Below are 13,116 nucleotides of genomic sequence, written 5' to 3'. Positions count from 1 at the left end.
TATGCCACTACACCATGGCCAATCCCCCGTGTGGGTATGTGCCATGTATTAAGAGGCAGAAGAAGAAGAAGAAGAAGAAGGTGCGTTATGCGTGTGTTCGAAACATATACAGAATCTCAGTTTGCGCCTGTCTTCTGTGGTTGTTCTGTCTCTTGGCGCTTCTATGCTTGGCCATACCAATGGGAATGTTTGCTCTGCCGTTCAAAATTATCTACTGGAATCAAAACGTCTACCTTCATGATCTTTCGTCCTGCCCCTCCCATTATCAGCTTCTGTATTTCGGTTTTTACAACCACTTATAGTAATCCCTACCCCTTCTTTGCCTAAATTTTAGTTTGTATGCCCCCCTAACCTCCTGCAACCTCCTCGGCTACGAAAACTGTGCGATCCAAATTTTGGTAGGTCATCCCATGCTTGCCACATGCAACTGGTCATTTAAATAGCCACCGCCTGGTTATGGCCAATCCCCCCTTGTGGTTATGTGCCATTGTGTGAGGTCAACAACAACAACAACAACATATCCATGATGAAGAGCTCTGCGTGGTATCGCCGGAATGGATTAATGTGCGCCTCTCGCTCTCGTCTTTATGGACGCGCATGCTTGTTTAACCTATGCAGCGGTGTGTTGTGGGAAAATACAGTGAGATGCTAGCAGAGCTGCTTTGTTGCGAGTACGCTTGTGCTTTTATAGCTCGTGTAGCTAATGTGCAGCGCTTGAGCACAACGATTGCTTGTCAAAACTGTTGTCCCCAGTCGTTTTCTGTACTGCGGCGTGCACGATGTAGTATCCACCTTTCATGAATGGCAGGCATACACAGCGCAAAACGCCAACCTCACTGATCGGGGATATTTCATTGAACATTATGTTCCGAATGTAGCCTTCATCTCTGAAGCGGCGGCCCTTGCTAGCTGGTGTTCGCATCGCATGCCGGATGATCGGAGATACTGAGGAATTTGCTCTTCGGTGGGCACTACAGCCTGCCTCGGACTTTGCACCCAGCCATCAGTCAACCCTAGAAATCCTCTAGGTACCAGCTGCTGCCCAGGACACACCATCGTTGACAGATTCCAACAAAACGTGCTCCGCAGCGGCACTCAGTCCGGCTGGGTTAAGCGCGCAGTACCCTACCAGTGAGCTTCCAGCGTTGTACGCGAGGTGGCAGCACAGAAAAATGAAAAAGGCGGATTCCTCGTGACAAAAGCAGGTTCAAGATTTACCCAAAACAAAACAACTGACGACACTGACGGTACTTCGCTACGTTACGCTTCGGTACGTCAAGCTTTTGTGTAGCTTTTAGCCCAAGAGACCATCCAGTTGTCTTCTGGAAATAAAGATGTATAAGTATCGGCTTTGCCAAAAGTAACCGGGCTGCCCGGTTGGCTATTCTCAGTTGTACAGAGGAACTGTTCTCACCCATTAACTATAATTGACTGTGAGGTAAAGAGAACCCTTTTCTTCACCTTCCGATACCTTTTGGTTTTTAGGGAAGCCGTAGGGGCTCCGCTATATGAGTGAGAAGCAAACCATGCAGCCTGGTTACTTTTGGCAAAGACTGTACCTACAGATACAGCTTTAGTGGCTGCCCATCGAAGACCCTTTTCTGATAAAGCTCTGCACAAGCTATATCACAGCCGCCGCGGTGGCTCAGTGGTTATGGTGCTCGGCTGCTGACCCGAAAGACGCGGGCTTGATTCCGGCCGCGGTGGTCGAATTTCGATGGAGGCGAAATTCCAGAGGCCCGTGTGCTGTGCGATGTCAGTGCACGTGGAAGAACCCCAGGTGGTCGAAATTTCCGGAGCCCTTCACTTCACCACAGCTTCCCTCATAGCCCGAGTCGCTTTGGGACGTTAAGCAACCGCAAACCAAAAACCAAACAAGCTGTCACTGCACTTTAAAGCCTCAACTCTGCCAGTTCATCCACCTCAGCGTTCGCTACAGAGCATGAGGGCATATATAAACATGGCTAACCACATATTTCAATTATCTAGGATTACCGTCCGTTCCGGCTTGACCGTTCATCACGAGAGGGAGGGTTGTTAGTGGTCATCTCTACAATGTTTTGCCACAGGGCATGTATTTCTTTCCAATATGCGGACAATGAATGTGAAATCCTTGCGGTTGACCTCAGTGTCCAAGGTCAACAGCCCTTTATGGTAGCTAATGCATATTTCCCGTCTGGTGTGCGTGACACTCGGCCCTTGACTCACTCATGTCTAGTAGCCGATCTCAGGTTCTATTACTTGGAGACTTCAATTCGCGCCATGTGACGTGGGGGTTTAAAACAGACAGCTTTGGTTCTAGACTATTTGATTGGGCTTCTGACAACAACTTGATCTGCAACAATTCCGGATTACCTACGTTTGTTCGGAGTCAATGTCGCTCTCCCTTGGATTTAACTTTTTCCTCCCCAGGAGTCTCTGTTATGTCTTGGGCGCTTGTTGACTGTGCAATAAACAGTGATCATCTACCGATTAGTTTCAAGTTTGCGTGTAAATTAACTCTTCCTGAGCGACACCAGCGCACGTTAATAAATTACAGTTGCTTTAAAGACACGCTAAAATCAGCCCTCCAAATCACTTCAGACCGTTGTGCTCAGACAAGTGCTGAAAGCAAGGCTGCACATCTATATTCAGTACTGGACCATGCAAGGCAAAAGTCTGAATTTTCGGTTAAGGAAACCAAGGATGCAATCGCGAACAATTGATGGAATGCTGAGTGCACGCGTGCATACAGACAACGGAAAGCAGCTTGGAAGAAACTTGTCATCAATCAATGCCCAAAAAATTGGCTGGATTATAAGTATGTTGCAGCAACATTTAAGCGCACTGTCGCCCATGCAAAGGAGGAGTATAATACAAATCTTTATGATTTCCGTTCACAGTCAGGAAATAACCAAGCTTTGTTTAATTTCATGAGGAGTAACAAGGTGATTCCACCGGCTGCCAACATTGAAACCCTCGTTCAGTCCCCGGCTGACGTCGCAAAGGCCTTAGACAATATTGCGTGCGGCTTAGAGCTTCACTTTGCATCTGCTCTACCTTCTCCTGCTATATTCACATGCACCTCAAGTGATTTCACTGAGATCTCTATGCCTGAGCTGTCGCAAATTGTTCTGCACTTATCCCAAGCGGCTCCTGGCCCCGATAAGGTCACTTCATCTATGATCAAAATTTTGTTCAATGAATCTCCTGCAGACCTGCTGGCTCTAGTTAACCATTCTATTAAAGGTCCTTGGATACCTCATGAGTGGCGTCTTGCGGAAATAGTTCCATTGCTTAAAAAGCAAGGGGAGGGCTTTACTTTAGACAACATACGCCCTATTTAATTAACATCGAATCTAGTGAAATTGGTGGAAAGGGTCCTTCTCAGCCGTGTCATGTCATTCGTTTCGGAAAATGCTGTCTTGAATCCATGTCAAATTGGTTTCAGGCCGGGTTGTTCAATTTGGTGTGCTCATACTGACCTTGAGAGTCGTATTAAATTAGCTCGCCATAGAAAACAGTTTGCTGCGCTTGTAACCTTGGATGTCAGTAAAACATACGACAGCGTGGAGCACTCGACTCTGTTACTAAGATTACAGGAACTGAACTTCCCAAGCTATTTTGTAGCCTGGATTTCTGTTTTTTGAAAAATAGAGAATTTTACTGCTGCCAAAATGGTGTTGCCTCAATGAGATTTCCACAGACAAGAGGTGTACCGCAAGGATTAGTTCTCTCATCTGTTCGTTTTAACATTTTTCTAAGCTCGATTCCATGCATTCAGAACGTGAAAACTTATGTGTACGCCGACGATGTTACATTTTTTGCATCAGCAGGTGACATTCACACTCTTTATCGAACCCTGCAAAATTACCTCAATGTTCTTGACAACTGGGTAGGAAGAACTCATCTGTCCCTCAATGTGAAGAAATGCGCTTTGTTAGTATTTCCGGTTTCTGTTCCTGTAAATATCTGCCTGGTCTATAGAAATAACATAATGCCTCAAGTTCAGACGGTGAAGTATTTCGGAGTAATATACGACTCTACTCTTTCCTGGTGGCCACACATTGAGCAACTTGCTGCAAAAGGAGTTCGGGCCATTGGCATCCTACGCAGGCTTTGCAGTGCTAGGTCAGGCATGAGAAGCCATACACTTCTGATGATTTATAAAATGTACGTCCGCTCAATTTTGGAGTTCGCCTGCCTTTCAACTTCGCCCTCTTGTTCTGTTGGAGCGTGCACATGAGGCGTTGAGCCTTTGTCTGGGGCTTCCAAAATATGTCGCCAATGCTGTTCTGCACCCTGAGGCGCGAATCCCATCGTTATCAGCTAGGTTTCGCCTTTTAACAGTTCAAACATTTTTAAAATTGTGCGACTCACCTCTTCACGCTTCCAGTATAATGTTTCTTAGTCAACCTTCCGCCTTTTTTAGTGCCGCCTGGTCTCGTTTTCATACTCCGCAGATATGTTACGTGCAGTCCCTCCTTGATCCCATAAATTTTCATTTCACAGATGTCCGCCAAATGTATAACAACTCATCATCTGTCCAGATTGAATTCGATGACATTTTCCCATCGAATGCAAAGCTGCAGCCCTTCCCGCTTCTTCAAGGTCTGTTGCAGGACCACCTAAGGTCCTTTCCCTCTCATGTTCTGATTGCTACCGATGCCTCGCAGGATCGCGAAAAGGCAGGTGTGGGAATTTTTTCGCCTTCACTGGATTGGTCTTTTTCTCTCCGTCTTCCTGACTTCACTCCAATTTTTCTGGCTGAATTATTAGCAGTAATTTTAGCCTTACGAAAACTAGAAACTACATTTTCCCAGGTCGTGGTTATGACAGACTCTCTGTCCATTATCCTCATCCACTGAGTCTCGGGCATTACGCCTCTTTAAGTTCTTGATTCCGCTCCATCTAAATTCGGTAAGGTTGCTTTGGGCACCAGGTCATATGGGCTTTCAATTAAATGAGGTTGCAGATTCCTTAGCAAGAGCCTCTCTCTGCGGCCCAATTGTTGCTGTCCTTCCAACGTGTGCATATACAGCTGCGGTGAGGTTTCGCAGCTACACAATATTTAAGGAATTTGCTGCCTCGGCTCTTACATCATCTCCCGAATATCAGCATCTTCTGCATCCTTGGAGTAGCAAAGACTGGCGCTCGCGCAGACTAGAGGTATCTCTCACGCGTTTGCGTTGCCGTGTTCCCCTTCTAAATTTCTACCTTCACAGATCTGGCCTGGCAGCTTCCCCACTGTGCCCTTTTTGTGCCGTACCTGAGACAACAGATCACTTCCTGTTGTTCTGCCGCCGCTTCTCTCATTTGAGGAAGCGTCTTTTGCAAATTCCATTTCATCAACTGGGCTTGCCTGTGTCCTCCGCGGTTGTTCTTTCCATTGGCGCTTCTTTGCTTGGACGAAGCGACAGGAGTGTGCGCTCTGCTGTGCAAAACTTTCTTCAAGAAACGCAGCGACTCCCATTCTAATTCCTTTTTCCCGCTCTCAGTCAGTGCGACATTGAAACACTGCAGGCATTGTATACTATTATGCACATTAAGCCATTGTCCCGTCCTCGATCTCCAAGTTAACAGGACCCCTGTCCTTCCGTTTTCCAATCTATCAGACTACATACTATTACCACTCATTTTCCCGTCAAAACTTTCCTGTATCCATCAATTAGCCACCTGTGTCTTGGCCACTCCCCCGTAGTGGGTATGTGCCAGCAACGTCTGAGGCCTTCCTTCCTTCCTTCCTTCCTTCCTTCCTTCCTTCCTTCCTTCCTTCCTTCCTTCCTTCCTTCCTTCCTTCCTTCCTTCCTTCCTTCATTCCTTCCTTCATTCCTTCCTTCCTTCCTTCCTTCCTTCCTTCCTTCCTTCCTTCCTTCCTTCCTTCCTTCCTTCCTTCCTTCATCACCCTTCTTGAATACTATTTGAAATCTACGGCGATATCCTTGAAAAGAAAATTATATGTGCAAAAAGATGGCATCTGTATGGGATCATCTGTTTCACCTGTACTCTCGGAAATCTAGATTGCTGCCATGGAAAACCGGATCAAGACCTACCTGGAAGATATGAATGTACTCAAAAGCATAATGTATGTTGACGCCCAACAAACACAAAACCTCCTCAAAACCACCGAAAAATAACCTACCGGGACATTTGGAATCTCCCCGGGCGGTGCTCATTTTTCCCGAACACATCCAAGAAACCTCACCACAACTAGCAGTGTCCAAAAAGTTGTGCATCCCATGGAAAGCCAAAAAAAGTTAATGCATGTTCGATTCCTTGGCTCAGGTTCAATAAATTTATTCTTCCTTTTTCATGCAGCCCTCGGCCATATAAATGAACAAATGTGCCAAATTTGACTCACATACTTACGTTACAGGCGATGTAATACACCTGTCCACTCGTGCTAATGCGTGCTGGCTCGGCCGTCCTGCACTTGCCTGTTTACATGAAATGTCCTAGCATTTTACACCACAAAGGAAATATAAATTCAAAAAGTCACCCGGTCCTGTCCATGTAAGAGCAAATGGCAGAGCCGTGCAGAAGTAACTTCACTTTACTAGCTGTTCCCTTTGCATTTAAATCAATACAAACAGCAGACGCACATGTACGCACCATTTAATGCACAATGTACGCAGCACTACGGCATCAGTTGTTGTTGTTGTTGTTGTTGTTGTTGACCTCACCCAAGGGCACATACCCACAAGGGGGATTGGCCATAACCAGGCGGTGACTATTTAAATGACCACTTGCATGTGGCAAGCATGGGATGACCTACAAAAATTTGGATTGCAGTTTTCGTAGCCGAGGTGGTTGCAGGAGGTTAGGGGGGTCATACAAACTAAAATTTAGGCAAAGAAGGGGTAGGGATTACTATAAGTGGTTGTAAAAACCGAATACAGAAGCTGATAATGGGACGGGCAGGACGAAAGCTCATGAAGGTAGACGTTTTGATTCTAGTAGATAATTTTGGACGGCAGAGCAAACATTCCCATTGGTATGGCCAAGCATAGAAGCGCCAAGAGACAGAACAACCGCAGAAGACAGGCGCAAACTGAGATTCTGTATTTGAACTTCTAATAGTCGCCTCCTAATCGATGAGTAGCGACGGCAAAAAAGAAGAAAGTGCTCTATTGTTTCCGGCTCCGCACAATACGGACACAATGGGGAGATCGCCAGACCAGGCCTGTATAGGTAAAAATTTAGTTGCGGCACTCGGCAACGAAGCCTCGTGAAGGAAACTTCAAGATTGCGCGATCTCCAGACTGAGCTTCTCCATGGGAACAGTAGGTGCTGGAAGTCGTCCAAGGAAGTAAGCGCTGATGCGCCCAATTCGTTCATACAGTGTACCGTCGAAAGCGTGACGCCGTGATGTAAGCAGTTGTTGGAAGCGGGTCAACAATCGGTCCACTCAGGGCTGCCTTCGCTAAAGCATCAGCTGATTCATTTAATAGAAGACCCCTGTGCCCAGGAACTCAAAGAAATCGAATTGATGTTATGTGTGGAGGGATCAGGAATTTTAGAACCCGAAAGAGCTGCGATTCAGTGGACGCCGAGAGGGAAGTGCATAAAGATAACGAGTCCGTAATTATTATTACTGCTGATAAAGAAATTGGTACCTTGCGCAGAGCGAGAACCACTGCTAGAAACTCAGCCAGATAGATAGGAGTGAAATCTTGGAGACGGAGAGAAAAAGACCAGTCAAGGGACTGGGAGTAAATACCTACACCTGCCTTTTCTGCACACACCGAGCTATCAGTCGCAATTGCAACATGTGAGCTGAAGGTCGACAAATAATCCTGCAACATACCATTTAACCATGAGAAAGGCAGTAATTTTGCATTACGTGGATAAATGTCATCGTAGATGATAGACACATTTGCAGGGATGGACCGCACCGGAACAATTTCAGGTATTCGCACGTTGAGTGGGCCCAGCAAAGATTCAACGAAACAGATTTGGGGAGTTTGAAGGTGAGACCATCCGACACCCAAGAACTCCGCTCGCTGCCCTAGGAAGATCAACTCGGATGCATGCTGCTCCGAGTCGCAAAACTTTAAAAACGTTTGTACTGTCAAAAGGCGAAACCTTGCAGTAAGAGACGGCACCCGCGCTTCCAGATACAAAACGTTGTTTGCCACGTATTTAGGGAGACCCAAACACAGGCGCAGAGCTTCTCGCTCTAAGAGCAGAAGTGGGCGCAGTTTGTATGCAGCTGCTCCAGAAAACAAAACGCAACCGAATTCCAAGATTGGCCGGATATACATTTTATAAATCAGCAGCAGAGCAAGTCTGCGCATACCGCAGCGAGGGCTACTCATCCTTCGCAGAAGGCCTACCGCCCGAATCCCTTTCGCAGCAACCTGATCTATCTGTGACCTCCAAGAGAGAGAGGAGTCATAAGTTACCCCGAGATACTTTAGGGAACATACCTGAGGAATGACATGATGACGATAACACAATGAAATGTGTACCTGTTGAGTAACCGGAAAAGGTAACAAAGCGCACTTGTTTACATTAAGACTTAAGTGTAATTCAGATAACCATCGGTCAAGCGAATTTAAATACGACTGTAAAACCATATACACAGAATGTAAATCACTCGCAGCAGCAAAGAAAGCTATATCGTCTGCATACACGTACGTATTCACGTCAGGGGAAGTCGGAATCGAACTGAGTAAGAGGTTGAATAGAACAGGGGAGAGAACTGCACCTTGAGGCACACCTCTAGATTGATGAAATTTCCTTGTAGAAACTCCGCGTTGACAACAATAAAATTCTCTGTCAGCCAGGAAAGGTGACACCCATTCCACAAAATAACTTGGCAAGCCCAGAGCACGTAGTCTGTACATCGGAGGCCCATGTTCGACACTGTCATATGCTTTCGAGATGTCTAGACTTACCAGCGCAGCATACTGTCGACGCCGGCGCGCTAGTCGGACACGGCTTTCGAGGTCAGTATGCGCACACCATATAGAGCACCCAGGCTTGAAACCAATCTGACAGGGGTTAAGTAGTCCCTTTTCAGTAATAATGGGCATGATTCGTCCATACAGCACGCGTTCAACCAATTTCGCCAGATTCGATGTCAATGAAATTGGTCGAATGTTGTCTAAGACCAACCCTTCGCCTGGCTTTTTAAGCACCGGGATAATTTTGGAAACACGCCATACATCCGGCATCCATGGGGTTCTAATAGAGTAATTTACCAGCTCCAATATAGCATTGGGGGATTCGTCGAACAGTATTTTAATCATCGCAGAGGTGACACGGTCAGGACCAGGAGCTGCAGAAGGTAACCGATTTATCACCTGGGAGAGCTCAGAAACCGAGACATTAAGGAAATCATCATAGTGATTCCCAAGCAGTTGTGGGCGAGAGAGCGCAGCCGAAAAACGTTGTTCCAAGCCTTTGCCAATAGAATTCTTCTAATGACCTGGCAAGCTATACTGGAGTCAGCACATTAGAAGGAATGTTGTTAGGCGGTGGCAGCCTGTTCTTTGACCTCAGAAAGCGAAACAAGACTTGTCTGTTATTAGATTTTGATAGATGGTCATAATTCTCTTCATTATATTTTTCTTTTGCCCTAGCGACTGTGCGCTTGAAGGTAGCTGCAAGAAACTTATAATCGATCCAATTCCGGGGACATTGATTATGGATAAGTTTCTTCCAGGCTGCCTTGCGCCGCCTATAATCCTTTGAACATTCTGCATTCCACCAAGGGCTCTGAGAAGTGCCTATGCTATCGCACACTGTAAACTCTGATTGCCTCCGTACCCGATCTAAAATAGAGCATAAGCCTAACACCCTGCTCTCCTGAGACAAATTCGGCAAAGAGTGTAGTTCTGAACTGAGTGAACTTTTGAACTTGTTGTAATCGACTAGGGTGCAACTGAATCCGCCGATAGAAGTCATCGGACACACAATGTCAAAAGTGAGTGGGAAATGGTCACTGTTTGTTGCAGAGTCAACCGGAGTCCAGGAGGAAACTGCTACCCCCGGGGTTGAAAACGTTAAATCCAATGCTGATCGGGAGTGCCCACGGAGAAAGGTCGGAAAACCCGAGTGATGACAGTTAAGGTTATTCACACAAGCCCAATCCCATAAACGCAAACCGCACTGGTCTGTTCGATAACCCCAAGTCAAGTGATGCGAATTGAAATCGCCAACAAGCAACACATGTGATCTGCTGACAGATAGTAAGGAATCTAATGGCCGTGTGTCATGAACCCCAGATGGAAAATATACATTTGCGACAGTAATGGGATGGAAACCAGGAACTGAAAGATCCACTGCCTGAATTTCGCAATGAGCGTCCACCCGCTGAAACACCTATCTTGCCTTGTGACAGAATCTGGATGAAACCAGCAGAAGCAAACCGCCCCCCCCCCCCCCTTGATGGGCGGTCCATTATAAAAATTCGATAATGTTTCATTTGAAATGAAAACTCTTTCGACAACCAGGTTTCTTGAAGCGCAATGACATGAGGAGAAAATCGATTTGAAAGAGTTACTAAATCAGTGAAAGCTGATTGAATGGAACGGCAGTTCCACTGCAGCACTCTCAGAGACCCTATTCTGCCGAGAGATCTGCAGCAGCAACTGCCTTTTCCAAAATGCTGTGGTGACCAGTTTTTCCTGACTTACTCTTTTTTGTTTTGGATTGAGGGGAGCTAGACGGACCAGCAACGGCCAGAGGAGACCGGCTACGTTTCTGAGCTCGAGCATCGAGCTCCATCAGCTCAACACACCCATCAATTGCTCCGGTCGTGACTTCAGGTACATGCGTTGGAGGCGTGCGCTCTTTTTGCGGCTGCATTGAAATAAGGGAAGGCGTCTCCGCACTGAATTCAGTAGGTTCTGCAGGATTCACGGATGACTTCAACGCGGCATTGGAGGTCATTATTGAAGAGGTCATTTGCGCCACCATGACTTGCGATATGCACTCTGTTACTGAATTCACTAGCCGATCCATGACCTTGGCCATTGCCTTTTCAACCGCTGTAGCAATCGCATCTGACAGGCTTGAATCCACGACCGCAGTCGTCTGCCGTGCTGCCACACTTGAGTACCCGTACGTCCTTTCCTTAACAATAGCCATAGCCTCGCGCCTTGAGCACCGGCGCTTTTCTAACACTTCCAGCACCTTAACCTCCTCAGCCCTTGCAGGACAATTAGAATATGTGGCGGAGCGACTACTGCTGCACAAGCAACACATCTCATCTTTTGAACACCTTCCTACACGGTCATGATTACCACCACACACACTGCACCTTGAGCTCGACTTGCAGGCGTTCGCGCTGTGGCCAAACCTCCAGCAATTGCGGCATTGAAGTGGCCTTGAAGACTACGGATCGACCCTGAAAACCAGGGGCCACACCTTCAACTCAGATGGACAGGAGAGACCCGCAAAGGTGGCAATTACCGTTTCAGTTGGAAGTTTCGTTTCCTAAACGACCCGAGTGCACCGATGTACAGAAATCACCCCTGCAGAGGAGAGTTTCTCTAGCGTTTCCTTAGGGCTAAGGCGTGGGTCAACCCCTCGCACCAGCCCTTTAGAGCACGCCAAGTGCGGCGGTATAAATGCGCTTACCGACTGGCTTCCAAAAGCTGTGCGCGTTAATAAATCCATGATGCAGGCCTGGTCGGCCGACCTGCACACCACGCCTCCTCTGCCGTACTGCCGGACATCACAGATTTTTAAGAAGTGAGGCGTAATCGCCTGTAGCGCAGTCTGAACCGCATCCGGGTTATTGAGTCGAATGGCGCCACCATCCGATGGAACCAAGGCCACGGGAATAGTGCCGACGCCACCCCGAAAGAAGGCGTCCAGGGGGAGTTGGTTAGGGGGGAGGCTGGCCGACCAGGGGGAGTTCCCCTGGCCAGGAGAGGACGTCGACATGCGCCCCTAGCGACCTGCAAGCGCCCTGCAAAAGCGAAAGACAATCAAGCAATCAGAAGCTAGTGATACGAACAGTCCCCGCCCAGTGAGACCCCGTCCGCCTGTGGGAACAGGGACAGCCACGTCCACGGCATCAGCATATAATGATGTCGACTTCTTTTCTCTTGCTGTGAGAAATCTGAAAAAAAAATGAAGCAAGAAAAACATAATACAGGCTGAAAATTGATGCACCTTGAGCAAACACTCCGAGGGCTATAAAAGCATATATGCGCACGCAAAAGCAAAGGCATGTAAAGAGCAACTTAGGAGACGAAAAGAAAAGACAATATGGGTGTACGCTGCAGATACGCGGTTTCAGGTCACGGATTTTCTACAAGTTGAAACCCGCCTCTCGCTTAGAGACTGGCACGAGTCTCGGAACAAGCTTTAGCGACGTGTTAACAAAAACAGAAAAAAAGGTTAGTTCTACTAGGCGGAAATAAAAAAAAAATATGCCTAAACCAACATACCTTGACAACGTTGCGAACGGAAATCCAGGGATGAAATAGACGCGCATCGAGCGCCTTGCGCAGAGAGGATGTGCCGTGCGTGCACAGTGGGCGCCCGGTCACTGCGGCAACGAAGAAGCTGACGACCTCGCGACCGCTGCTCGCCAACTACCTTGCCAGCGATCTGCCCGTTGCGCTGGAGGACGTGCGTGCGGCCATCCACGACCATCTCCGAAAGCAGCACCCCGACCCACGCATCGCAGGAGGTGAGCGCATCGACTATCACCGGCTGTCGCGCACTTACACGGTCGCAACGTGTAATGATCCTCCGTGCGTGCATTGGCTGCGTGTGGCCCGGGGAACGGCGGGTGCGTCACGGAATCGTGACGAGTGATGTGTGTGACGGATGCGGTGGAGTGGAAACACTAGAACACCTGCTCATGCTCCTTCACTGTACCGTGTTCGCCGATGCTCGTCGCGATATGCTTGCGGCCTATAGGGCGCTGGGCATACTACCGGACTCCGCCAAGACGCTATTGTGGCCGCAAGGCAGTGCGCGCACCTGTGAGCGAACTTTGGTTAGCCTCTGTGCATTCCTCGAACAGACGGGCTTGACGTCCCGTCTGTTCTCCGCCAGGTAGTTACGCGCAGTGACTGAACGCTCCGCGAGTTCTACCTTTAACGATTATTAACCATGGACGCCCCACTCCAGTCGTAGCCAACACAGTGCTGTGCGCGTGTGCTTTAATTC

This window comes from Amblyomma americanum, chromosome 5 (genome assembly GCF_052857255.1).
Source record: "Amblyomma americanum isolate KBUSLIRL-KWMA chromosome 5, ASM5285725v1, whole genome shotgun sequence".
NCBI lineage: Eukaryota > Metazoa > Arthropoda > Arachnida > Ixodida > Ixodidae > Amblyomma > Amblyomma americanum.
This window is presented reverse-complemented; position numbering follows the sequence as displayed.